This window comes from Theropithecus gelada, chromosome 11 (genome assembly GCF_003255815.1).
Source record: "Theropithecus gelada isolate Dixy chromosome 11, Tgel_1.0, whole genome shotgun sequence".
In the NCBI taxonomy this organism is placed as follows: domain Eukaryota; kingdom Metazoa; phylum Chordata; class Mammalia; order Primates; family Cercopithecidae; genus Theropithecus; species Theropithecus gelada.
The window spans coordinates 28476423-28502572 of NC_037679.1; the positions used below are offsets into that span (position 1 = coordinate 28476423).

General features: G+C 38.6%; 1 protein-coding gene across 7 annotated transcripts in view; it reads left to right on the forward strand.

Annotated features, from left to right (window-relative positions):
- Nucleotides 1-4416: 4416 nt before the first annotated feature.
- Nucleotides 4417-26150, forward strand: part of FRS2 (fibroblast growth factor receptor substrate 2) — a 109916-nt gene continuing 88182 nt past the window's right edge. For 6 of the 7 annotated variants that reach the window (XM_025403190.1, XM_025403189.1, XM_025403187.1 and 3 more), the window contains exon 1: nt 4417-4597. The gene's annotated coding sequence lies outside the window, so the exon portion shown is untranslated. Of the gene's footprint in view, nt 4598-19216; nt 19313-26150 lie in introns of all 7 variants that reach the window. The other variant, XM_025403188.1, reaches the window with a different exon arrangement.

Genomic DNA, 26150 nt, shown 5'->3' on the forward strand with positions numbered 1-26150 from the left:
AAAAAAAAAAAAAAAAAAAAGGTACAATATGGTACCCCACAATTGCTATCCCAGTAAAACAATTTAAAATTACCTCAAGGCCAGGTGTAATCCCAGCACTTTGGGAGGCTGAGGCGGGTGGATCACGAGGTCAGGAGATCAAGACCATCCTGGCTAACATGGTGAAACTCCGTCTCTACTAAAAATACAAAAAATTAGGCGGGTGTGGTGGCAGGCGCCTGTAGTCCCAGCTACTCAGGAGGCTGAGGCAGGAGAATGGGGTGAACTTGGGAGATGGAGCTTCCAGTGAGCCAAGATTGCGCCACTGCACTCCAGCCTGGGCAACAGAGTGAGACTCCATCTCAAAAAACAAAAAACAAAAATAAAATAAAATTACCTCAAAATACATTGAATAGTTATGAGCACATGTAAAATCTATAAGGCAAAATTCCATACTTGTTTCTTTAAAATATCCATATGATCCCATATATCAGTGGTCTATCATAAAGATATCACATGTGGGTAAGGCCAACTCATTGCACTATTTGAAGAGAGATGCTACCTCTGAGCTAAATGTCAGATGTCTGCCAGAGTGTTTAAATTTTCAAGGGATGCCAGAAATTGGCATTTTTTTTACATGACATTTCTCAATTTTAAAATTTTGACTCAATTTATTTCTTGGTACAAAACTCTCTGGACCAAACAATACATTTGTCAAATCTTTGCCATAAATATTTACACTAATACATATATACCAGTTACACTGTGCTTTTATTCAAAGCAAATGTTTTTAAGGCATGAATAAAAGATGAGGAAGACAAAATATAAAAAGGTCTTCAGAAACTCACAAGTCTAGTGGGGAGATAGGCAACAAAGTCACAGAAGAGAGTGAAAAGTGTCACAGTAGAGTATGGAAGTTAGAACATAAGCTGGGTGGTTAAGATCAGGTCTGCATTAAACCAACAAAAACAAAGAACCCCATTATTTCAAAGCTTGGCAAAGGGTGGACACCCAAGTAGATGGCTCTTTTGTTTAACAAAACACTTTAATGGATTTTGGGGGTAGGAGCTATGCATAGTCAGGGCCACAGCCTTGCACAGTTCCAGGGGGCATCATTTGTGTTTGTCAGCTCTTGAGCATCATTCATGTTGTATTTGTGAATAGTACCCCCTGGAATTGCACAACATGGTATTTGCGTCAGTAAAGGTGGCCTGGAGTCTGGCCTGAGATGAGGATTGAGAGTTAAATCCTTCTACATAATAAAGTAACAGGAATTTTAAGTCTTTCCTAGTGGGTAGAGGCAAGCGAGTAGAGGGATGCCTGGAATGGACAGAAGAAAAGGGTTAGGAGAAAAGACATCTCTAAGATGAGGATGTCAAGCCTGTAATCTCAGCACTTTGGGAGGCCGAGACGGGCGGATCACGAGGTCAGGAGATCGAGACCATCCTGGCTAACACGGTGAAACCCCGTCTCTACTAAAAAATACAAAAAACTAGCCGGGGGCGAGGTGGCGGGTGCCTGTAGTCCCAGCTACTCGGGAGGCTGAGGCAGGAGAATGGCGTAAACCCAGGAGGCGGAGCTTGCAGTGAGCTGAGATCTGGCCACTGCACTCCAGCCTGGGCGACAGAGCGAGACTCCGTCTCAAAAAAAAAAAAAAAAAAAAAAAAAAAAAAAAAAAAAAAAAAAAAAGATGAGGATGGGCTAGCAATTTGGCAACAACCTGGAGCCAATAGAGCCTGGTGATTTTTACAAGAGATGCATACAATCCTCTGTCATCTTCTTTTACCTCCAGGAGACACTGGTATTTGAAGTCAAACAACTTTTTCTTTGGCACTCTTCTTTATGAATCAGGAGATAATTGGGAAAGACTTCACCGTCCAGGATCACACAGCAACACTTGCCTATACATACAATGCCTTAATAACTTGCCTTTTTACTGTTTTTCTTTAAAAAGCGAGAAGTGCTTACACTTTCATTTCCTCATTTGTTCTGACATTCCAGTGTGGGTGGGGCAGATTTATGATAACATTATTTATAGATGAAGAAATCGAAATAGAGATTAAATCTCTTACTCAGTGTTGCATAGCTAGGGCAGTGGAGCCCACACTGGAATTTGGTTCTCCAGGCTCCAGCCATGAAGTGGAAAGAACATGAGTTTTGGAATTAGAGGGATCTTTGCACAATCCTGATTCTGCCCCTTAACAAGAATGTGGCCTTAAGTCAATTACTTCACCTAAGTCTCAGTTATCCTCATCTCTAAAATTAAGACCATAAAACCTCATAGCAATGTAGTGAAGATTAATTTAGAAAACGCGTGTAAAGCCTTGGCATAGAGTAATTCTCAAATATGATTAGTTCTACCCCCAAACCAGTATTATCTGGTTAAACTTCAGCACAAATTTAAAGTAATCAAAATGAATCCTCCATTATAGTAATTTTTTTTCTAGCCTCATCTTTCACTGAGAGCAAAACATGAATAAAAATGCTTCAGTAGGTCATTTAATTCAACGGGAAGAAATTTTGCTCCAGTAAGAGTTATCCCTGTTGGAAAAAATTAGAAAAAAAGAGGAATATGTGGAAGACAAGATATTAGTTCTTAATATCTTAGTTCTTAATATCTTATGCAGTGGTTCTTAAACTTGTCAGTATACCAGAATCCCCTGGAAGGCCTGTTAAAACACAGATTGCTGGGTCCCACCCCAGAGCTTCTGATTCATAAGATCTGGGGCAGGCCCAGTAATGTGCATCTGTAACAAGTTCACAGATGATGTTGAGAGGCTTAGTCCAGGGACTTCTAGGGGTGGGGCCCAGCAATCTGTTTTAACAAGCCCTTCAGGTGGTTCCGATGCACTCTCAAATTTGAGAACCACTGGGATAATGGTGAAAGGCATCTGAGAATATGGTCTGCAAATTCAAATCCAGGCGGCTGCATTTACCAGTTAGATGACCAGATTAAATGACTAACCTCTAGCACCTCTGCATGCCACACAGAGCCTGGTAATGTCTGTGATTCAGGATTCCTCTCACTATCCCTTTAGGCCTTGAGTAAAAAGAGATGTCGGTGAGTCCTGCCAACCTACGCTGTTTTTTACTTCTTCACACCCTGAGGCACAAAAGGTTGCTTGAATTTGAGTGTTACAGAAATATTTGCAAACACTTCTGCGATCACTAAAATAAAATAAATAAGACAGCCCTGTAAATAAAGCCAAGAGCAATGGCATTGTTTGCATCTTAAATTTGTAGTAATGGGTTTTCACCTTTTTTCATTTCCCCTGCCTTTCATAGTAGAAAAATTTTTTCACAGTAGAAAAATTTAAAAATCTCGTCCCCCCCGCCGTATCAAGAGATGTTAGTACATTTGTTTTGCAGATAGTATGCATGTTAAAAGGCTTTTTTTTTCTTTCTCTGCATCCCAGATACAGAATCTGCCTCAGTTATCTGGTGCCTTTCTCATTTTGTGGCTGAGGAATCCTCCCCTCCTCCTTTCCGTCTCCTTTCCCTGTCTGATATGTAACTCTGTGGGACCTCATGCTATCACTGCACGGAGTTTCCCAAGCACCTGCATTTTTCCCGTTGTAAAAACCTCTACTCTTTCTTATTTCCTTAACTAATCTTTTCTATTGCCTATTGCTAATGAGGTATAAGAATCGTTGACTTTTATCCAGTGCCAGACACTGAAATGTTTATCATGCATTATCATTTTGGATTCCTACAATACAGAGATGATTTTATAACTTGCCAGGGTGAAAAAATAAAAGCAAATAAAATGAGACAAGCGAAAAGACTCCAGGTCCCCACCCCAACCCCTCCACCCCAGCTCTAGCCTCTGTTGAAGTCGCCAGTGATGACAGAATATAGGAATATAGTTTGAGTCCTGTCTTTAAATAATTTAAAAATCTTGTTATAGGTAGGTGAGATTTATACACATATGAATTAAAATAAAATCAAGCAGCCAACGTTTGTGATGTTGGGTTTGGTATCTTTGACCGTTTTTCTCCCCTGCAAGATGTAGATAACAGCACCAACCCCAAGGAGTTTGGGGATGATTAAATAAGTTAATGCACCCGAAGGGACTTAATAGTGCCTACCACGTAGTAAGCGTTCAATAAGTGTTAACTATTATCATTATTTTTTAAAGGAGGCAGATTGGAGCGTAGAGTACACTGAAGGGAGTCGGGAGGCCGGGTGTATGCGCTGGATTCTTGCACGTAAATTCTCAGAGCCTCGGTTTCCTTATTTGTAAAATTAGATGGCCGGAGTAAAACAACTCGAACAGCAGTTAAAGCAAAGGGTGCAGCAGCAGCCGGGGAACCGAGGAGGCACGGGGCGGAAAGGGTTAGCTAGGAGCCCAAAGGCTGATTTCTGGGCGCCGGGCGAGAGAGTCCCCGCCCCGCCTGGAGGCCCTGGCATCGCCGGGCTGAGAGCAGTTCCGGTGCCAAAACCCTTCCCTCCCCCGCTCCCCCGGAAGTGCTTTTCCAGGATTCGGGCCGGAGAGAGGCCTTGTAGGCACAGCGGCTGAGACTCGATCTGCTCCAAGTAGGGGCTCCAGCCCGGTCGGAGTCTGGGGGTTCGCGCCCGCCGACCCGCGCTCTGCTCCCTCTCAGCACCTGGGCCGACGGTGAGTGGCTAGGGAAACGGACTGGGACGGCCGCGGGCCCGCGTCAGGGCTGGCGTTTTCGTGCCCCTGCTGCCCGCTTCGGGATCCGGGCTGAGGGCTCGGCTGCCGGCGTCCGGGGAAGGGGGTTGTCGACCGCCGCGGAGTTCTCCGAGCCAGCGGGACGGGAAGAAGAGGGCTGTGGGTCCATGGGGTGGGCGGGGCGGAGCCAGTAAGGGGGTTCCCAGAGCTCCAGAGCTGTTGTTGCTGTTGGGACTCGGGAGTGGGGATGGGCTGGGCCTCCGTCCGTCCGACCCCCTCATGTGTGCTCCCCCAAACCTCGCCGCTCCCCAGTTTAGTATTCTGTGTCTGGCCTGAGGTAGTAGCTGGACATGAGACTCAATCTTGGGCTCCAGTTCCCAACGTTTCGTCTCCTCTGGGTCTGTCCCGGGCTCAGTAATTAACCCGGGTCCCCGGGGTGTCGTCTTTTCACTCCAGGGTGGGGCGCTGCCTCTAAATGCCAGGGATCTTTTGCAGGGCTTTTCCTACAGATTTGCTTCTGGGTTGTCCGGGATCGATTTGGACTGGGCTCGGAAGCGGTTCTGGATACGTAGGTCGCTGTGGCACCAGCATGCTCTGTATCATCTTTACTCACTTGAAAGCTCACTGAAGCTGTTATTGAAGTAAACTTAAAAAAAAAAAAAAAAACTTGCTTAAGGAAAATCCGTAGTTTAGACAACCCCCCCCCGCCTTTTTTTGCAGACATATTAAAAAAAATAAAGATGCTGTTCTCTTCTCTGCACTGTTAATTCTTTTGGCTATCTGATGTCACAGTTGTATGATGAGTTCATTCAGAGGCTATACGAATTGATTGCAAAGAGTTGGACAATTATTATATCCTTTCTCCCAAAGTTTGTTTACCTTCATATTTGGAACTGTCATTTTTCTTAAAGAAAAATTGTTCTTGGATTTTCTTGAGAGATTCCTTACACTGTTAAAATTGTTGCTGCAATGCAGAATTTCACACAGGTGGGCAGAGATGTTTTGTTTGTTTAAACTTATTCCGTGAAGTGTTTACTTCGGATAAACTGAGGATTTCCTAGGGGAGAAAGTGATGTAGGTAGGTTTAGTGAACAGAATTTAGGTAATAAACTTTACTGCTGAAAGGTTTGTAGGAAATACGGGTTTTCCACAATAAATGGTGATTTAAGAACTTTTTATAAGGGAATGCAGTTACTGCAGATTGTTGCTATTAGCAGATGGCCACTGTTTTTGCAGCGTAAAGTATACACAAATCACCTTCTTGAAACCAGTGACACTATCTGCACCTCTTATCTTGTGTGTAGATTAGGATTTATACTGTAATATTTGGGTACTTATGTCATTCTCTTTCCTCCCACCCCTGAAAGGGGAGGTGGTGTCATGAATCAGGAAAAATAGACTGAAGTGACAAGTTCAGTGAGCTTTCCTATGCAAAGGAAAATTTATTTCAAGGTTGTTGATTTTGAAGAGGCAAAGGGTAGATGAGTTTTAAAGTCCTTGGAAAAAATTGTGGAGAGATTAGCTGCACAACTTTTCTTTTTCCTTTTCTTTTCTTTACCTTCCTTTTCTTTTTTCTTTTTCGAGACAGCCTCATTCTGCTGCCCAGGCTGCAGCGCAGTGGCACCATCATAGCTCACTGCAGCCTCCAACTCCTGGACTCAAGCAATCCTTCTGTCTCAGACTCCTGAGTGGCTAGGGGCACCAACCACCACACCTGGCTAATTTTTTTTTTTTTTTTTTTTTTTTTCAGTAGAGCCGAGGTTTCACTATGTTGCCAGGCTGGTCTTGAACTCCTGGGCTCAAGTGACCCTCCCATCTCGGCCTTCCTAAGTGCTGGGGTTACAGTTGTGAGCCACCATGCCCAGCCTATTTGCACAACTTTTAAATTTAGATAGAAACTGTAGATTCAACATGTGAAGTACTTAATTATTTAGAGCATAATATTGGAATTGAGAGAATCTGGAAAAATAGTTAAGTTAGGTGTAGTTACAGATTTGCAGGTACGACAGTGTGTTTTGAAGGGAAATATTTCAAGAGATTTAAGAGCAGAGAAAGATGGGGAAAATCAGATACTGATTGTATTTTTATATTATACAAGTCAATTCAACAGATACTGAGCATTTGCTGTGCATCAAGCTATGTTAGGCAATAAAGGAGCAAATAAAGGTACAGGCATAACAGGTGAGTTTCATGTTTTGGTAATAATTTCTGAAATCATGAAGAGTTGAGTTGTATTCTTTAGGCATACTAAAAATTTTTTTTAAATTGGGACTTAACTTTGGCGATGGGTGTTGAGTGCTTAATGAAAAGTGCTATACTAGGCATTTTAGGATATAAAGATTAAATTTTTGGTTTTTAGAAATTTGAAATCTAGAAGGGGATATGAGATTTGTGTAAACATTTACAACGTAAACATTTGTAAATACTTACGTAGGTGGTTTAAGGTAAAGTTTGGAGTAAATTACACAAAAGAAGAAAGGGTTCATTTTTAGCTTGAGTAATGGAAATTTGTGGAGATAGCTCAGAAGCTACTATTTATTGAGCATTTACTGAACAGACTCAATGCTAGTTGCTGTTTACAACATTTTCTTAGCTTCACAGCAATATGTAAGTAGCTTAATAATGAGGACAGTGAGGCTGAAATATGTTAAGTTACTTGCCTGGGCTATGTGGCTAGTAGTAACAGCCCCAGTTTGAATCCAAATCTGTCTGGTGCCAAAACCTGTGTGTTTCTCCTGCATCATGTTGCTTCCCAATAAACTGGTAACCTGAGTTTAATGTTACAGAGAATAAGATTTTTCTAAGACAAAGATTTATGGATTGGGAGTAGGTGGGTGAAGGCCTTTCAAATAAAGAGAATGATGTGAGCAGAAGTGTGGAGGTGGGAAAGTTTGTTGTGTACTTGGAGAAAAGTTAGTGGACCAGATTACCTGGAATATACTGTTCATTTGGGGAATTAGAGATGAGGTTTGAATTTTAAGTTGGGGTGGGATTGTGGAACATGTTTAAGTGCTGCTTTTAGAAGTTTGACATTTGGGGAAAAAAGTTGGACATTTGGGAGGTAATGAGGAGTTACTAAGGTCCAATAGAGTAGTGTGCAGAATGATTTGATGTGGAAAACTGACTTTCAATATAGTGTTAATACTGGGCAAGGGCAGTGGTAACAGAATTAGAGCACAGGCTCTGCAGGACTTCAATGTAGTAGGTGGGTGGCGGGGAGGAGGGGATTTTTGGAGCAGGTTTGGAGGAGATGGAAGGTGAAGATTACACTTTCGTTTTTGAGACAGAGTCTCGCTCTATTGCCAGGCTGGAGTGCAGTGGTGTGATCTCGGCTCACTGCAACCTCCGCCTCCTGGGTTCAAGCGATTCTCCTGCCTCAGCTTCCCGAATAGCTAGGACTACAGGTGCTCGCTACCACGCCCAGCTAATTTTTTGTATTTTTAGTAGAGATGGGGTTTCACCATGTTGGCCAGGATGGTCTCGATCTCTTGACCTTGTGATCTGCCCACCTCAGCCTCCCAAAGTGCTGGGATTACAGGTGTGAGCCACCATGCGTGGCCGAAGATTGCACTTTTTAAGTGTCAGCAATGTTGATGGTGGTACTCTTACTAGAAATATGGGCAAGGAGGTACATAATGAGATCAGTTTTGGATTTGTTGACTTTTTATATACTTGCCAAATGCTGGAAATGTCCAGAGGCTTTTAGAAATGTGGATTTGTGGTTCAGGAGAGAGGTCAGCACTAAGGCATATATTAAACATGGGTTTAGTGAATAATACTAATAGGTGTATTAGTTGAATCTGTGTAAGAAGATGGAAGTGCCAAGGGAGAATGTAGAGTGGACAGGAAAAAAAACCACTTCTGTTTTAAATGGCATGTGTTTGAAACAGAAGGAAATACGCTAAATGATTTATTTTATGCAGTGGGTAAAGAATTTGGTAGCCTGTGTACTGCTTCTTCACACTTTAGGTTCATGTGGAGTAGAAAGAATCTGATTATTAAAAGTCCAATTGAGAAATACAGTTTTCTTGCCCTTGGTAGCAAGAATACTATGCTATCATTACCCTATTTCAGGGAAGACAAACTACTTCAGACTCATTTCATCCAGAGTGTCAGATTTGGTTACTTAAAAGCTATATTAGGTTGTTTCTTTTGGACATTTGTTTGGCAAGTGGTATGTGAGGAGTTGGAAGCAAATCTCTGATACAGTATTTCACTTATTTATGTGTATGCCATTGATTTTAGTTTCAATATCAAGAACCTCTGAATATTCAAAGATAATATTTACATCTCATTAAGGCTGTTAATATTGTTTTTTATAGAAAATGGCATTTAATTACATATTTTTCTTCCAACTCTATTTTAGTTGAGTAGTTTTGGATTATAATGTTTGGATTATATTAGAGGGATAGAATAAGATACTTTTATCCATTATATAATAACACATATGAAAGTTACATATTTTATTTTGGAAACTGTTTAAGAAGTGTAAATTTATAGAATTTCATGTGGTTTTCTGTTTAGGTATTTAAATGGGGGAGCTTGAGTATTAATGTGTGAAAGATTGTAATAGTTTGCAGAATGAGGCTTAGAGTTGTAACTTTTTGAGGGCAAGTTTATTATTTTTAGACTGAGTTACCATGGAAGTGTTTATTTCCTTCTTGAGAATTAATACATTCCTTTTGTTTTTCAGGAATATGTTTTCCACTGTATCATAGGCACTTGGGAATGTCGAAAGAGTCCTGTCTCAGTGTTGTTGGAGGCAGGGGGTTTTGTGTGTGCTTTGTCTGGGCTGTTTGGCTTAGTTTCAGTAAGCCTGGTATTAATGAGGCAAAGGTCAGGAGTTCCATTTAGCTTCGGTCTAAATGATGGCCAGGGAGTACACCCCTCACTCCCTCCAGCTGTCTTGGGAATTCCTTGGTTGTCATTGGTCACAAAGGTGACTAGATGAGGGTGGATCATTATACCATTGGTACCATTGGAAGAATATTAGAGGAAACTTAGAATAATGGCTGGGACCTCTGACTCTAGAATTAGATAGACCCATGTCAAAATCCTTCGTGTTCGACCTTGGGAGAGTCCCTAAACTTCTCCAAGCTTACATTTCCTCATTATTGAATAGGTTAATATTTGGTTTGGGCATTACGTATCATCACTTTCCTTTTCTAAGTGGGAGCTAGCCACTTAAGCTTGTGGCTCCCAAAATGCTGGTCTGTGAAGTAGTGTCAGTTCATGACGGAGTTTTCCTTTGAGTGAAAGGAGAATGTAGTTAGCTTTCTTTAAAGCTAAATCTATTGATATTTTTTTTCTAAAATTGTCTTTTACCATTTTTGATGGGCACTTAGTTCTTTTATGAAGTAGTGGTGATTGGTAATTGGTTTTTTAAATGTCGTTGGCAGAATAAAAGTTGGCAATCCTATGCTGGTCACCCTCTCCTTCCTTGTGCCCCTTTTTAAAGATTATGGTTCTGTGAAATCCTAAAATCTTGGCTTAAACAGAATCTGAGGGATTGGAGAACACTTTTCATCCACATATTTATGCATATTAAAGAAGGTTTGGGGTACATTCTGCCCTTGTGTTAGCCTACAGAGGCTGTATTGTGATTCTCGCCACCATTGAATTTAATTTTGTCAAGATTCACAGTCAATACTTACAACACATTTCAAGGAGCAGTTCAGACTGTTTTCAGTTGAGTTCACACAAGTGGCTCCAAATTACTTGTTTGAGACTGTGTTTCTCAACCAGAGCCTCAGGAGAAAACTGGTGAACTGTGGGCGCTGCCTGGGGGTGCTGCTTTAAGTTATTACTCTGTTGATTAGCCGACAAGATAAATAACTCGCCTTTGACATAGTGAAGCTGCAGAAATTGGCTTTCCATTTCATTTCTTCTGCAGGAAAGATAGAGCAAGAAAAGCCTTTTTATTAATATAGCAAGTAAACCTTGTACAAATATCAGTATTCAAAATGCTTTCTAGAGAAAGAATAGTGCAGCACTGTGCATAATGGGTTATGTAAGTGGAGCCACAGAAGTCTTCCTGGGGACACAAACCAATTATTAACATAAGTGCTTATTGAAATTGCATCAGTTTTCTAGATGAGAAGCTTATTGACTCCCTGGTTCACTTGGGTGGGCAGGTGCGTGGGGCATGGGGGTGGGGAACTTAAGATGCAAACCTAGCCTAGGCGACTGTTAAATTAAGGCTTAACATTTGTTTCTTTTGAGTGTTTTTGGTTGGGTAATTTTAAAAGTTGGGAATGCTATAGAAATATTTAAATTCTATTAGAATGCCTAAAGCAAAATGTTCGGGTTAAGTTGAAATAGCTTGGACCCTCTGTTAATTTTAAAGAAAACTGAGTTTGCTGCTTTAGATATTAAAATGATATGGGTTTATAGAGTTATGTTGTGTATCATTGTTTCTGGTAAATAAAAAATGTTTAATTCATTTATTTTAACAGTGTTTAAATTTTTCTCTTAAAGTACTTCCAATGGCAGAAATGTGGATGAATAGTACCCTCAGAAGTCTAGGAATGCAGCCCAAAGTGTGCCTGCTGTAAATTGAAGTTTTTGAGGCCTGTAGGGTTTTATATTTTAAAATTTATATAAATGTTGCATTTTGCTATCTTACATGTGTGTAGACAGTATTTTAAAATACTCTCAACTAAAATTGATGCTTCTAAGAGAGAGTGCAGTGTTCATCCTGTGGCTTTTTATATCCCTATGACATGGCTTGTATCACTGGTTAGTAGTACTGTGATTAACTATTTAATAGTAGCCATTTATTCATTTATTTTTAAACCCTGTGTCTGATGGTTTTTGTTGGAACATAGGAGATGGTAAGCAATTTCTGATACTTTCTATGTATTTTTTACAAATAGCAAGCTGTTTTAAATGCTACTAAGCAGCTGTAGTTTCATAGAAATAAAATGACTTTTAAGGGGGATTTAATCCATTAAAATTTTTTTTTCTGTGTAAGATTTTAAAATTATCAATGTATTTCTGTCATAAAATATGGTAGTACTGTCTAATAGAGCTTTCTGAAATGATGGAAATGTTCTATGTCTATGCTGTTCAATATGGTGGCCCATATATAGCTTCTGAGCACTTAAAATATATCTAGTGTTACAGGAGAACTGAATTTTTAATTGAATTTAATTTTATTTAATTTAAATGTGAATAGCCACATGTGGCTAGTGACTACTGTATTAGTGCAGCTCTGTAAGGTTAGGAAGACAAGAGAGAAGAGAGATCAGACATCTTCATGCCACCTCTCACCTCACATGTAGGCAGATTAGGCACTCAGTAAGTATTTGTTGAATGAAATAATTCATCTTTTTATTGTTTGAATTTTGAAGACCAGTGTTTGTGAAGTATTCTAGATTTTTGGGGAGGAGCCATAGATTTTTGAATTTTTTTCTTCTGTATTGATTTTCAGAATTTACTTTTATTCTTACAAAGACATACATCATTGTGTGTGTGTGTGTGTATGTAAAGAATTATATAATGACCTACCATGTATGACCAACCACTTTAAAAAACAGAACACTGCCAGCACCTTTGATGGCCCTTCATGTTTCTCACTACTTGTGATCTCTGACATACTCTTTAAGTAACCACCATCTGAATTTTATATTAATCGTTACCTTGTTTTTCTTTTTAATTTTATATGAATGTCTTTTTTTTTTTTAACATGTCCCTGTGTTGAAGTTTAGAAGTTAAACTCTATGTAGCTTTATTTTAGTTCTCCCTGACCTCCAACAAATGAGATATTTTTGTTTTAAACACTGTTAACTTTGATTTGCCTATACACTGTATTTACAGATGTCTGCTTATTCTCATTTGCATCTGAGACCTCCGATCTAGGACCATTTTTCTTTGTGCGAAGTACATCTTTTAGAATTTTCCCTAGGAAGGGTGTGTTGGAAAACTTTTTATTTGTTGGAAAATGGCTTTTTCTTAGTCTCATTCCTGAAACTGGTTTTCCTGAATATAGATTCTAGATTAGCAGTTGTTTTTTTCTTTGCTCATTATAGATTTTATTTCATTCTCTTCTGGCTTTTATTGCTGTTGAAAAATATGCAGTGTAATTGACAGTCCTTTATAGTTAATCTGTTGTTTCTTTTTTTCTTTGTTTTGAGACTGAGTCTTGCTCTGTTGCCAGGCTGGAGTGCAGTGGCACGATCTCAGCTCCCTGCAGCCTCTGCCTTCCGGGTTCAAGCGATTCTCCTGTCTCAAGGCCTCTTGAGTAGCTGGGATGATGGGCATGTGCCATCATGCCCAGCTAATTTTTGCATTTTTAGTAGAGACGGGGTTTCACCATGTTGGCCAGGTGGTTTCCATCTCCTGACCTCATCCTCCTCCTGCCTCAGCCTCCCAGAGTGCTGGGATTACAGGTGTGAGCCACCGTGCCCAGCCTAATCTGTTGTTTCTTTATAGCTAGTTTTAGAACCACTTCTTTGTCCTTGGTGATTTGCATTTTCATTTTTATGTTTGGAAGTTGATTTCTTTGTATTTGTCATGCTTGGTATTAACTAGGTTTTGGAATCTGAAGATTAATGTCTTTCAACAATTTTGGAGAAATTTTGGCCTTTTTCTCAAATTTTGTCTTCCACATTTTCTGTCTGGAACTTGTATTTGAAGTATGTTAGATCTTCTTACTCTACTTCTGTGTCTCTTAACATGTCTTTATATTGTCCATTTCTTTATCTTTGTGTATTGTATTGTGTTCTGGATACTTTCCTTGAAGTTAGCTACTTCTCTCTTCAACTGTGTTCAACCAGTTTATTGAATTTAAAAATTTTTTGTTTTAACTATTATACCCATTTTTTACATTAGAGTAAAATACACATAACATAGAATTTACCATTTAACCATTTTTAAGTGTACAGTTTGGTGGCATTAAGTACATTCACATCATTGTGCATCTGTCACCACTACTGATCTCCAGAACTTTTTCATCATCATGAACCAAAATTTGTACCCATTAGACAGTAATTTCTTATTTCCTCTTTTCTCTAGCTCCTGAAACCACTATTTGAGTTTCTGCCTCTACAGATGTGACTATTCTAAGTACTTCATAGAAGTGGAATCATAAAATATTTGTCTTTTTGTGTCTGCTTTATTTTACTTAGCATGTTTTTTAGGTTAGTCTATGTTATAGCATGTTCATTGAGTTTTATAAATTTATTTATGTTAGAGATGGGGGCTTGCTATATTTCCCAGGCTGGAGTGCAGTGACTCTTCATAGGGGCGATCATAGCACACTACAGCCTCAAATTTCTGAACTCAAGTCATCTTCCTGTCTCAGCTTCCCCAGTATCTGGGAGCACAGGCACGTGCCACTGCACCTGGCTGTTGAGTTTCTTAAAATTTCATTTATTATATATTTTTGTTTCTGGATATTTTATTCAGTTCCTTAAGACTATCTAATCATTTTTTTGGGTATTCTTTTTCCTTTTCTTGGTTATATTCTCAGTTTCTTTTATTTCCTAAAAATCTATTAAATATACTTACTTTACATTTTGTGCCTGATAATCCAGTATCTGAAGTCTTTGCAGACGTGATTCTGCTGTTTGTTTCTGCTGGCTGTTGCTTATGGTGCCGTGCCTTCTTGTCTTGTAATTTTTGACTGTGAAGTTCTTAAAACTTTATATTAGTTTTGCAGAGTGATTTTTAGTAGTGCTTAAAAATTTTGTTGTTTAGAGCTTATAAGTAAATGCCTGGAGAATAGTGTGCTATTTTCTTAAACTTTTTATTTTGAAATGATTTCAAACTTACAGGAAAGTTGCAAGAATAGTACAATAGACCTCTGTTATACGCTTTATCCATATTCACTAATTTTTAACATTTTGCCATATTTTTCTTTTTGCATACACACATTTATTTTTTTTGTGAACCGTTGAAGAGTAGGTTGTATGCCTTTTACCTCAGGATGTATTTCCTAAGAATAAGGGTATTCTCTTAAGATAATCACAGTACCATCATGAAAGTCCAAATTCCAGAATTTTTTTTTTTTTTTTGAGATAAGGTCTCTTCCTGTTGTCCAGGCTGGAGTGCAGTGGCATAGTAACAACTCACTGCAATGTCGAACTCCTAGGCTCAAGAGATACTCATGCCTCAGCCTCCTGAGTAGCTGGAACTACAGGCACGCTCAACCATGCCCAGCTAAGTTTTTTAAAGATTTTGTAGAGATGGTGTCTCACTATGTTGACCAGGCTGGTCTCAAACTCTTGGGCTCAAGCTATCCTGTCTTGGCCTCCCAAAGTGCTAGAATTACAGGCATAAGCCACCAAACCTGGCCCAAGAATTTTAACATTGATACAGTACTTTACACTTTACATTCCCATTTTGGTAATTTGATCACGTATTGTATTTTAGTCTCCTTTAATTTGGGAAGAGTTCCTTAGCAGTTCTTTGTCTTTCATGCAATTGAAGAGTATAGGTCATTTATTTTATGGAAGATTTTTCAACTTGGGCTTGTCTGATTTGATCTGATTAGCTTTTTGATTGTAGTCAGGTTATCTTTAGTCAGAATGTTACAAAAGTGATGTTTTCCTCTCAGATTATCACATTTGGAGATACATAATGCCCACTTGCCCCTCATTAGTGATTTTAATTTTGGTCAAGATGTTGTCTGGTTCATCTGTCTATTCTATAGTTACTATTTTTCCCTTGTAACTAATAAGCAGTCTGCCTAGAGGTATCTTAGTGTTTTATGGTTTTTTTTCCCTTAATGAAAACTAAGTGTAGTAATAACATACCTTATATTTGTGTAGTGCTGTCTATATATACATGTATAATGTATATGTAATTGTGTATATATAATTGTTGAGAGTTTAAGGCTTGTGTAGAAGAGGTTTTTGATACTTTGCATAACTCTAGCTAAGATTTGTCGGATCAAAAAGTCGATAGAGTTGCACATAGCAAAGAAAATTCTGAAGCATTAGGTGACAAAAATTAGGCAGATTTTTTGATACCAGATCATTTCTTTTTATTAAACAATCCTTTAAGATTTGAGTGATTAGAGGAGGTGACTTAAGGTTTTCCCAAGGTAAACTTTTACGTTGATATTATGGGAGTGTTTGTTAATATAATCCTTTAATCTGGTAAATTGGTAGAAGCTGGGCCCGTTTTCCGCTGTAACCCTCTACCTCTCATTCCCAGTTATAGCTGGAGAGACTTGGGCATTGAACCTTGGTTAAAACATGAATTCATCCATTGACTGACTGAGTCAGTAGATAGTTATTGGGAGCCTACTATATATTAGGCATTGTGTTAAAATGTTTAATTAAGACAGATGTGATTGCTGTCATGGAGCACAGTCCAGAGGTAATAAGCTTTTATATCCTTTGTGTGTAGTAGTCATTTATATATTTAAAGTGAATGTGTGTAAGAAAATATCGTTTATATCTGTTGAAACTGTTTTCTGGCAAGGAAGAAAGTTCCAAGGGCTCTTACTTAATAAATTACATTGTAAGTATAGGCTTTGAGGTTCAAAACTATTCAGTTAAGCATGTTCTGAAAATTGACTGATATTTTCATTTAAATTGAAGCCTTTTATTAAAACCTGACTTAAGTAAATTACATTCAATCTAAAGATGGCCATTTGCCTTCTGTGGGGTTTTGTAAATAGTTAATAGGTTAGTGCCTTGAAAGCTACATGTTACAGGGCTCATTTTACATTCCCACATCTCCCACTCTCAGGAAAGTTTAATGTTATACATGCTAGTGCATGTATTATTTTAACATTTTATTTTGAAATAGACTCACAGGAAGTTGGGAAGTAATAGTCCTGCATACCTTCACTTGGTTTTCCCAATGAAAACATCTGATATAGATGTCATTTATGAACACAAAAAAATTGACATCAATACATTACTGTTAATGAGACAACATATGGTATACAGATTTCACCACTTTTCAAACCTGAAGTTCCTTGTGTGTGCATGTGTATATATAGTTCTGTGTAATTTTATCCTATGTGTAATTTTATAGAAACAATACCACAATCAAGATACAAAATTGTTGCATCACCATGAAAGAACTCCTTAGCACTACCTCTTTGTTGTTACAATGCCCCGTGCCCCCCAACCACTAGTTTTGTCATTTTGAGAATGTTGCATGAAGTCATGTAGTATGTAATCTTTGGAGATTCATGTTTTAAAAATGTAATTTGTTTTAATTCAAAAAGTGAAATCTCAGAAAGTTTACAAAAATAGAAAAAAATTCTTAATTCTATCACTAATACAGTCAATTTTGGAGTTTTTATCGCCTTTTTCATATACATTTTATATCACAGTATATGCTCAATTTTGTTTGCTGCTTTTTACAAACTTTATAAAGTATTTTCCATGTCACCATCCATCATATTTGGTTTTTGCTATCATAAGAAATGTTGCAAAATATATAAAAAGAAGAAATTAAGCTTAAAAAGAGAAATATTGCAGAAAACACCTTTGAGTTTATGGATTTCTTCATATTTCTAGTTATTTCCTTAAGGTAGATTGCCAGGTATGATTTTTGAGTCAAAGGATATGAGAGTTTTTTAGTCTTGAAATGTGGTTAAATTGCTTCTCAAAAGGATAGTATTACTAGTACTGTTTCACTGTATTCTTTTAGATTGGGTATTAGTGCTGCTTTCCCCTTCCCCCAACTTAGTAGGTGAGAAAGGTACTTCACTGTTGTGGTTTTAGAGTGCATTTTTTTAGGTAACAGGTTTTTCATGAAGAGTAAAATTGATTATAATGTCATAATGACATGAACTTTAAAAAATGTGATATTGCTTTTAATTAATTGGAAAAGTTTTTTTTTTTTTTTTTTTTTTGGGAGACAGAGTCTCGTTCTGTCGCCCAGGCTAGAGTGCAGTGGCGCAATCTCAGCTCATTGCCAGCCCCACCTCCCTGGTTCACACCATTCTCCTGCCTCAGCCTCCTAAGTAGCTGGGACTACAGGTGCCTGCCACCACGCCTGGCTGAGTTTTTGTATTTTTAGTAGAGATGGGGTTTCACCGTGTTAATCAGGATGGTCTTGATCTCCTGACCTCATGATCCTCCCACCTTGGCCTCCCAGAGTGCTGGGATTACAGGTGTGAGCCACTGCATCCGGCCCGGAAAAGCTTTTTAATATCTGTGCCAGTATTGCAGTTTTGAGCTAGAGGTTGAATCACCACATCCTTCTCTTTAGCTTACGGGTTTACCTACAAAATGATTGCCAGTTTCTACATTGCTTCTCCATTGCTTTTTATCATTATCTCCTAGTTACTCTCCTCAATTTGGATTCTCGACCTTTCTTCCTGTCTGCTCCCTGTTCAAAGGGCTGCTGCTTCCTCCACTGGTACCACGCCAGCGCCTCATTCATTTTTCCTATGTTGTCAGTTTCAAGTGCCTAGTCATGCTGACATGTTAATACATTACTGTAGCCTTATCTTTATAGTTAAGTATACCCCTGGGAGACTACAGTCTCCTGGAACTCTCAAGAGTATTGGCCTTGACTTTTTTTGATGGCTGTTTAGGAATTTATATGGCTAATAATGTCTAAAGTCTGTATGTGTAACATACATGAATACAAAAATAACAAAACAACAAGAAAATTGTGCATCTTTTACTTTTCTGTATGTCTTGGGAGACAGCAGTATTGTATTGTTAGAGCAGCAGATCATTATGGTAACAACAGAAGACATTAAAACCTGCCAGGCATGGTGACTTGCACCTGTGGTCCCAGCTACTTGAGAGGCTGAGGTGGAAGGATCACTTGAACCCAGGAGTTCAACACTAGCCTGGGCAACATAGTAAGACCTCATCTTAAACACACACACACACACACACACACACATACACAAACAACTCTTAAAGTAAAACAGAAGGTTTTTTATTTATTTATTTATTTAGAGATGGAGTCTTGCTCTTGTCACCCAGGCTGGAGTGCAGTGGTGCGATCTCGGCTAACTGCAACCTCCACCTCCCAAGTTCAGACGATTCTCCTGGCTCAGCCTCCTGAGTAGCTGGTATTACAGGTGCCCGCCTTCATGCCCGGCTAATTTTTATATTTTTAGTAGAGATGAGGTTTCACCGTGTTGGCCGGGGTGGTCTGGAGCTCCTGACCTTAGGTAATCCACCCCCCTCGGCCTCCCAAAGTGCTGGGATTACAGGCATGAGCCACCATGCCTGACCTAAACAGGTTTTAATTGAATACTTACTAAGATTCAGACACTGTACTTAAGTGCATGTTTTCCAGTCTTCACAATAATTCTATAAATTTTGAGGTAGCCACATATAAAGATCCTCTATGTGATATATTGAGTAGATACTTGAAAATGTTGGTTACAAGGAATCATAAAAAATAACATCTTTTATTTTAACTAGAATATACATTCCTTCACTTTTTCCCTATAGTGTCAAGGTTTTTGTTTGTGGATGGGTCCTTTGATTAGAGTTCTGGATTGCCTTTTTTGGCATAATCCACAGCCACGCAGCATTATCCATTAAGTATCCTAATAGATTCTCTTTTTTATGGAGAAGAGAGAACATAAGGCACTTTCAGTGTAATACAGGCGTACCTCATTTTTTTTGTGTTTTGCAGATAATTCCTTTTTTTTTTTTTAAACAGATTGAAGATTTGTGGCAACCCTGTATTCAGGATTCTGTATCAGTGCCATTTTTCCAGCCAGCATGTACTTACTTCGTGTCTCTGGGTCACATTTTGGTAATTCTCACAGTATTTGAAACTTTTCATCATTATTCTATCTGTTTTGGTGATCTTTGATGTCACTATTGTAATTGTTTTGGAGCACCTCAAACCGTGCCCATATGGGATGGTGAACTTGATCAATAAACGTGTGTGTTCTCACTGCTCCACCGAATGGTTGTTTCCGCATCTCTTTCCCTCTCCTCAGGGTTCCCTATTTCCTGTCCTGAGACCCCAAATATTGAAATTAGGCCAGTTAGTCGTATGATGGCCTCTAAGTGTTCAAGTGAAAGGAGGAGTCACACATCTCTCACTTTAAATCAAAAGCTAGAATTGATTAAGGTTAGGGAGGAACGCATGTTGAAAGAGAAGCATCTTGTGCCAGTTAGGTTGTAAATGCAAAGGCACAAGTTCTTGAAGGAAATGAAAAGTGCTACTCCAGTGAACATCCAGATGATAAGAAGGTGAAAGTCTTATTGCTGGTATGGAGAAAGTTTTAGTGGCCTGAATAGAAGATCAAACCTGCCATAACATTCCCTTAAGCCAAAGCCTCATCCAGAGCAAGGCCCTAATTCTGTTCAGTTGTATGCTGAGAGAGGTGAGGAAGCTGCAGAAAAAAGGTCTGCAGCTAGAAGAGGTTGGTTCATGAGGTTTAAAGGAAGAAGCCATCTATATAACATAAAAATGCAAGGGGGAGCAGCAAATGCTGATGTAGAAGCTGCAGCAAGTTACCTAGAATAACTTATTTATTTATCATTTTTCTTAGAATTATGTTTTATTGTTATATAGATGAGGGCTTGCTATATTGCCCAGACTGGTCTCGAACTCCTGGGCTCGCCTCCTTATGCACCAGAACCACAGGCCTGAGCCAACATGCCTCCCCAGAAGAACTAATTTAGATAATTGATGAAGGTGACTACCCTGAACAACAAATTTTTAATGTAGGTGAAACAGCTTTCTATTGCAAGATGCCATCTAGGACTTTCACAGCTGGAGAGAAATCTGTGCTTGGTTTGAAAGCTTCAAAGGACAGGCTGACTCTCTACTTAGGGGATAATGCAGCTGGTGACTTGAAGTTAACATTCACCATTCCAGAAGTCCTAGGGCCCCTTAAGAATGATGGTAAATCTACTCTGTGCTTTATAAATAGAACAACAAAGTCTAGATAACAGCACATCTCTTTACAACATGGTTTATTGAATATTTTAAGCCCACTGTTGAGACCTACTGCCTGTAAGAAAAGATTTTGAAAATATTACTACTCACTGACAATGTACATGGTCACTCAAGAGCTGTGATGGGGATGTACAAGATTAATGTTTTCATGCCTACTAACACATCTGTTCTTGTAGTCCATAGATTGAGGAGTAATTTTGACTTTCAAGTCTTACTGTTTAAGAAATACTATTTTGTAACACTATAGGTGCCATAGGTAGTGATTCTTCTGATGGATCTCTGCAAAGTAAATTGAAAACCTTCTGGAAAGGATTCACTATTCCAGATGTCATTAAGAACATCTTAATGTCGACCTTGTGTTTGCCCTTGTGATTTATGGGCGGAGGTAAAAATATCAACAGTAGCAGGAGTTTGGAAGAAGTTGATTCCAGCTCTCATAGATGTCTTTGAGAGATTGAAGACTTCGGTGGAGGAAGTAACAGCATATATGGTGAACATTGCAAAAGGATTAGAATTAGAACTAGAGCTTGAGGATGTGACTGAATTGCTGCAATCTCATGGACAAACTTTAACGGATAAGGAATTGGTTTTTAGGAATGAGCAAATAATAGTTTCTGAGATGGAATCTACTCCTGATGAAGATTTTGGGAACATTGTTAAAGTGGTAACAAAAGATTTAGAATATTACGTAAATTGAGTTGATAAAGCAGTGGCAGGGTTTGAGAGGATTGACGACTCCAATTTTGAAAGAAGTTCTATTGTGGGTAAAATGCAGTAAATTAGCACCACATGCTACAGAGAAACCTTTTGTGAAAGGAAAAGTCATTTGATGCGGCAAGTGATTGTTGCCTTAAGAAATTGCCACAGCCACCCCAGCCTTTAGCAACCACCACTCTGATCAGTCAGCAGCTGTAACCTTGAGACAAAACCCTACACTAGCAAAAAGATGACCACTTGCTGAAGGCTCGGATGATCATTAGCATTTTTTAGTAATAAAGTATTTTAAAATTTAGGTATGTGTGTTTTTTTTAGCCATAATGCCATTGCACACTTAATGGACTATGGTACAGTGTAAACATAACTTTTGTATGCTCTGGGAAACCAAAAAATTTGTGACTTGCTTTACTGCAAAATTTGCTTTATTGCTGTGGTCTGGAACAGAACCCGCAATATCTTTGAGGTATACTTGTATATAAAATCCTTCTACGTTTTCATGCTTTTCCTCCTACTTAAAGCTGTTTTGACGTACACCTAATTCCATAATAACTTTAAAAAATACTAGCCGCTGAATCTTTTTGAACTTTTCAACATAATTTTCACAGAAACAACCTCTTTTTCCTCATAATTCAGTTCATATGATCTTACATTACATAATTACAATAACAAGTACAGTTGGTATAAACTGGTTTGGGAACGGACAGCTGGCTCTTATTAAACATTAAGTGCAGAAGGGTAGGGACATGTTAAGAAAGTTGTCTGCTTAGAAGACTACTAGGTATAGGTGATGAGCCTGTGTTGGGCATTAGGGAGTGATTTATGGAGGGATTGGAGAGCTTTATTTTTGTAAGTTTGATACAGTAGAAGTCTGTTAAAGAGTTTCTACTGAATTATTATTCCTCTTTCCGTTTTATAGATGAAAAAACTGAGGCTTCAGAGAGTTAAGTAACCTTCCCAAGGTCAGGCAGGTGATAATAATGGAGCCCCAGGATTTTTACCTAGATCTGTATAGGTTCAAATATAGCATGTACTCTTAACCTTCTGTGCAGGTGTTTGATGCCTTTTAGGGAATCTGATTTACTCAGTCAATAGGTAATCTTGAGTGGTCCTCAGGTAGTGTTTGGGATAGAGTTCTGTAAGTTGTCCCACATCTTAGATACTGGCTTCGTTTTGCTCCTTGGTTCTTTTTTTGCACCAACTCTGTGTAAGAAAAATGAGGGTACATTCCAGGATAAAAATTAAGCTTATAAGGCTTGGTTAGGTGACTTCTGCCTATAATCCCAGCCCTTTTGGAGGCTGAGGTGGGAAGATTGCTTGAGCTCACGAGTTCAAGACCAGCCTGGGCAACATGGTGAAATCCCATCTCCACAAAAATACAAAAAATTACCTGGGTGTGGTGGTGTACACCTGTAATTCCAGCTACTCAGGAGGCTAAGGTGGGAGGATTGCTTGAGCCCTGGAGGTCAAAGCTGCAGTGAACCATGATCGCGCCACTGGATTCCAGCCTGAGTAACCCTGTCTCAGAAAAAAAATTAAGCTTACAATTATTTGTTTTGTATTGACTATGTCTTCGTGAGAGTTATGGCTAAGACCTTTAGTTATAAACTGCTGAGGTCATTCTGAAATGAAAGAATGTAAAGGGCAAAAATGGAGTGTGGAGAGCACAGCCACAAACTTTACTCTTCGTCCTGTTAGATTTCCTTAAGTTTGGGATCTGATCAGTCATCTTGATGTCATTACTTATTTCATGAGGTATCAATTGAGCCATTAAGGTTTAAAGAAAAGAAATATATATACACACACATATACAAACATGCATACACACATACACACATATATTTGTAGTTCTTTGGTATCTTTCTGTCCTTCTCATCTAGCACACATAAATGTGTTTCCTGATTAAACTTAACTGTTTTGTCCATACTTAGAGCCTGGTGTTTTTAGTTGGCGTTTTGCTTTCCTAGAACATTTGGAAAAAAAATGAAATTACTCTATTTTTCATTAATTTTCAGATGCTGGCATCCAAAAATTTTCTACAAAATAAAATACATTTATTATTATTATTATTATTATTATTTTTGAGATGGAGTCTCGCTCTGCCACCAGGCTGGAGTGCAGTGGCACAATCTCGACTCACTGCAACCTCCGCCTCCTGAGTTCAAGCGATTCTCCTGCCTCAGCCTCCCGAGAAGCTGGGACTACAGGTGCGTGCCACCATGCCCAGCTAATTTTTGTAGTTTTGGTAGAGACAGAGTTTCACCATGTTGGCCAGAAGAGTCTCGATCTCTTAACTTTGTGATCCACCCGCCTCGGCCTCCCAAAGTGCTGGGATTACAGGCGTGAACCACTGCGCCTGGCCAAAATATATTTATTATTTATTGGGTTTTCTGTTTTTATTAATGATGGCTGTAACCCCAACCAGAGCTGCTAATCATCATGTGATAACTGGCATTAGCACATTGAGGTTTTTTTTTCCCCCTATGGCATATCAGACTTTTATATTGTCAAGTAAAACATACTGAGTTTTATTTCCTGTCCAAAAAAGGAATTTGATTATTTTGGTTGTGTATGAAACTATATTTCAGACAGCATATAAGGCTGTCAGGCTATTTTTAAATCTCCAAAATAGCTTAAGGAACTACTAGTTCTAACTTAGGTGGTCCTGGACTCACTGTCTTTAAATGAGTTTAAATTTTGTTGTTGTTGTTGTTGTTTATAGTTGTGAATCCTTGACTTTGATATGATTATAATTATCATTAGCAGTACTCATTAATAAAATGTATGAAATACCTAAGTCGCCCTTGAGCTCTAGTAGTTTACCAATAAATATAAAATTACAGTTAAAAATGAAAATTAGCCGGATGTGCTGGCTCACGCCTGTAATCCAGCACTTTGGGAGGCTGAGGCAGGCGGATCATGAGGTCGGGAGTTCGAGACCATCCTGGCCAACATGGTGAAACCCTGTCTCTATTAAAAATACAAAAATTGGCTGGGTGTGTTGGCATGTGCCTGTAGTCCCAGCTACTCAGCAGACTGAGGCAGGAGAATCACTTGAACCTGGGAGGTGGAAATTGCGGTGAGCCGAGACCACGCCATTGCACTCCAGCCTGGGTGACAGAGCAAGACTCCATCTCAAAAAAAAAGAAAAGAAACAGTTGGTGACATTCTTGTCCTTTTTCTTTGTAATTGTCAAGATATGTAAATACCACATATTCTGAGGTGTTTTTTTTACATCCTGTTTTCTTAACTATACCTTTTGTGAAGTTTTTGGGTTTTTTTTTTTTTGGCTTTTTTGGGGGTCATTAGCCTGAATGTTTGAATCTGGCAAATGAATATACTGATTGTTTGATATGCTAGCTAACATCTTTTTTTTGCTGAGGTATGTTCTACACCTCAAGAGATTGTAATTGATTTTGACAACAAACCTTTGGGCTATATAGTTTGATTTGAAAAAAAATAGGTCATCAAGTCTAAAACATACTGATGTACAGTATGTTCAGATGGCCAAGTCATAACGTTGTTAACAAGAGACACAGTAAAAGGATTTTAACAAAAAATACACTACTCTTTATAATGTTACCGTTATATATTTTCCCCATTTCAAGAATTTGCTTTGTAGTTTTGTAATCAAACAGATTGTTTGAATCTGAGAAAGAAGAGGGGACCTGAGTAGTATTGGCTGCTATCAGATTAATAGTTCTTTAATAGCAAAAACAAAAATCATATTAAATAGCAACATTTAAAAATTAGCTTGAAAAAGAGATGAAGTGTTTCTTTAAATTTCTTGAGTTTTAATGACTAATTGAGGGATTATAGCATTCAGCTTATTTGGAATTTAAGAGCTAAAAAGAAAAATTCCATTAGAAAAGTACCTTAAAAATGTGTGGGTTTTTTTTTTTTTCATTTGAAACTTTTGCCCAAGTTTTTGTCCTCCTTCTCTTGTTTTTAACTGCCTTTTGGATTCAAATGATTTTAGCACTTCTTAGGTTCTTTACAAAATATTTCTGGTGTATGTAGCCATTTGAGATCTAGACTATAACCAGAAATTTCAGCCAGATAGTTTTCTCTTTTGGTGAAGCAGTTTGTAGAGTGCTAACAAAATTGTATTGTATTCAGTGTTATTTCTGTAAACAGATTGCTTAGGGTAAGATACATTCTTCGTTTATTTCTTGACTTCTTATGTTTTGTTTTGGTTGATGCGAAGTTGCCATAGTTATACTTTTCACTAAAGAAGAAATAAGTCCTTTACCTGTGGTTATTGGTAACCTCTAGTAGTCTAGATTTTCAGTCCAAATTAAAAGTGCCTAGAGATAGAAGAGTAGAACTATTTATGGATTAGAAGATCTGAGAGAATGTCCTAAATTCTTTTGCTGTTTTAAAAATTACTCATTTTAACAAAAGTTTAGTATGTGTACATGATCTAAAATTTAAAGATACAAAAGGGCTTATTGTGAAAAGCAAGTCTTTTTTCCTACCTTTCTATCTACTAGGTCCCATACCCCGAGGCAGTTGCTGTTTATAGCACTCTGTCTTCTACATTTATAACCACATTCTTTTTCTTTTTTTTTTTTATTTTGAGACAGGATCTCTCTTGCTCTGTCACCCTGGCTGGAGTGCAGTGGTGTAATCTTGGCTCATTGCAGCCTTGACCTCCTGGACTCAAGCGATCCTCCCACCTCAGCCCTTGAAGTAGCTGGGACCACAGGCACAAGCCACCTGCTTGGCTGGTTTTTTGTATTTTTTATGAAGACGAAGTTTTGCCATGTTGCCCAGGCTGCTCTCAAATACCTGAGCTCCAGCAATCTGCCCACCTCGGCCTTTCAAAGTGCTAAGATTAATAGTCGTGAGCCACGACGCCTGGCCCATACATCGCTTTTTAATGGCTATATAGTATCCATCGAACGGAGTGTACTATAAATTCCCTTTTTGGTGGACATTAAGTTTGTTTCTTATTTTTGGTGTG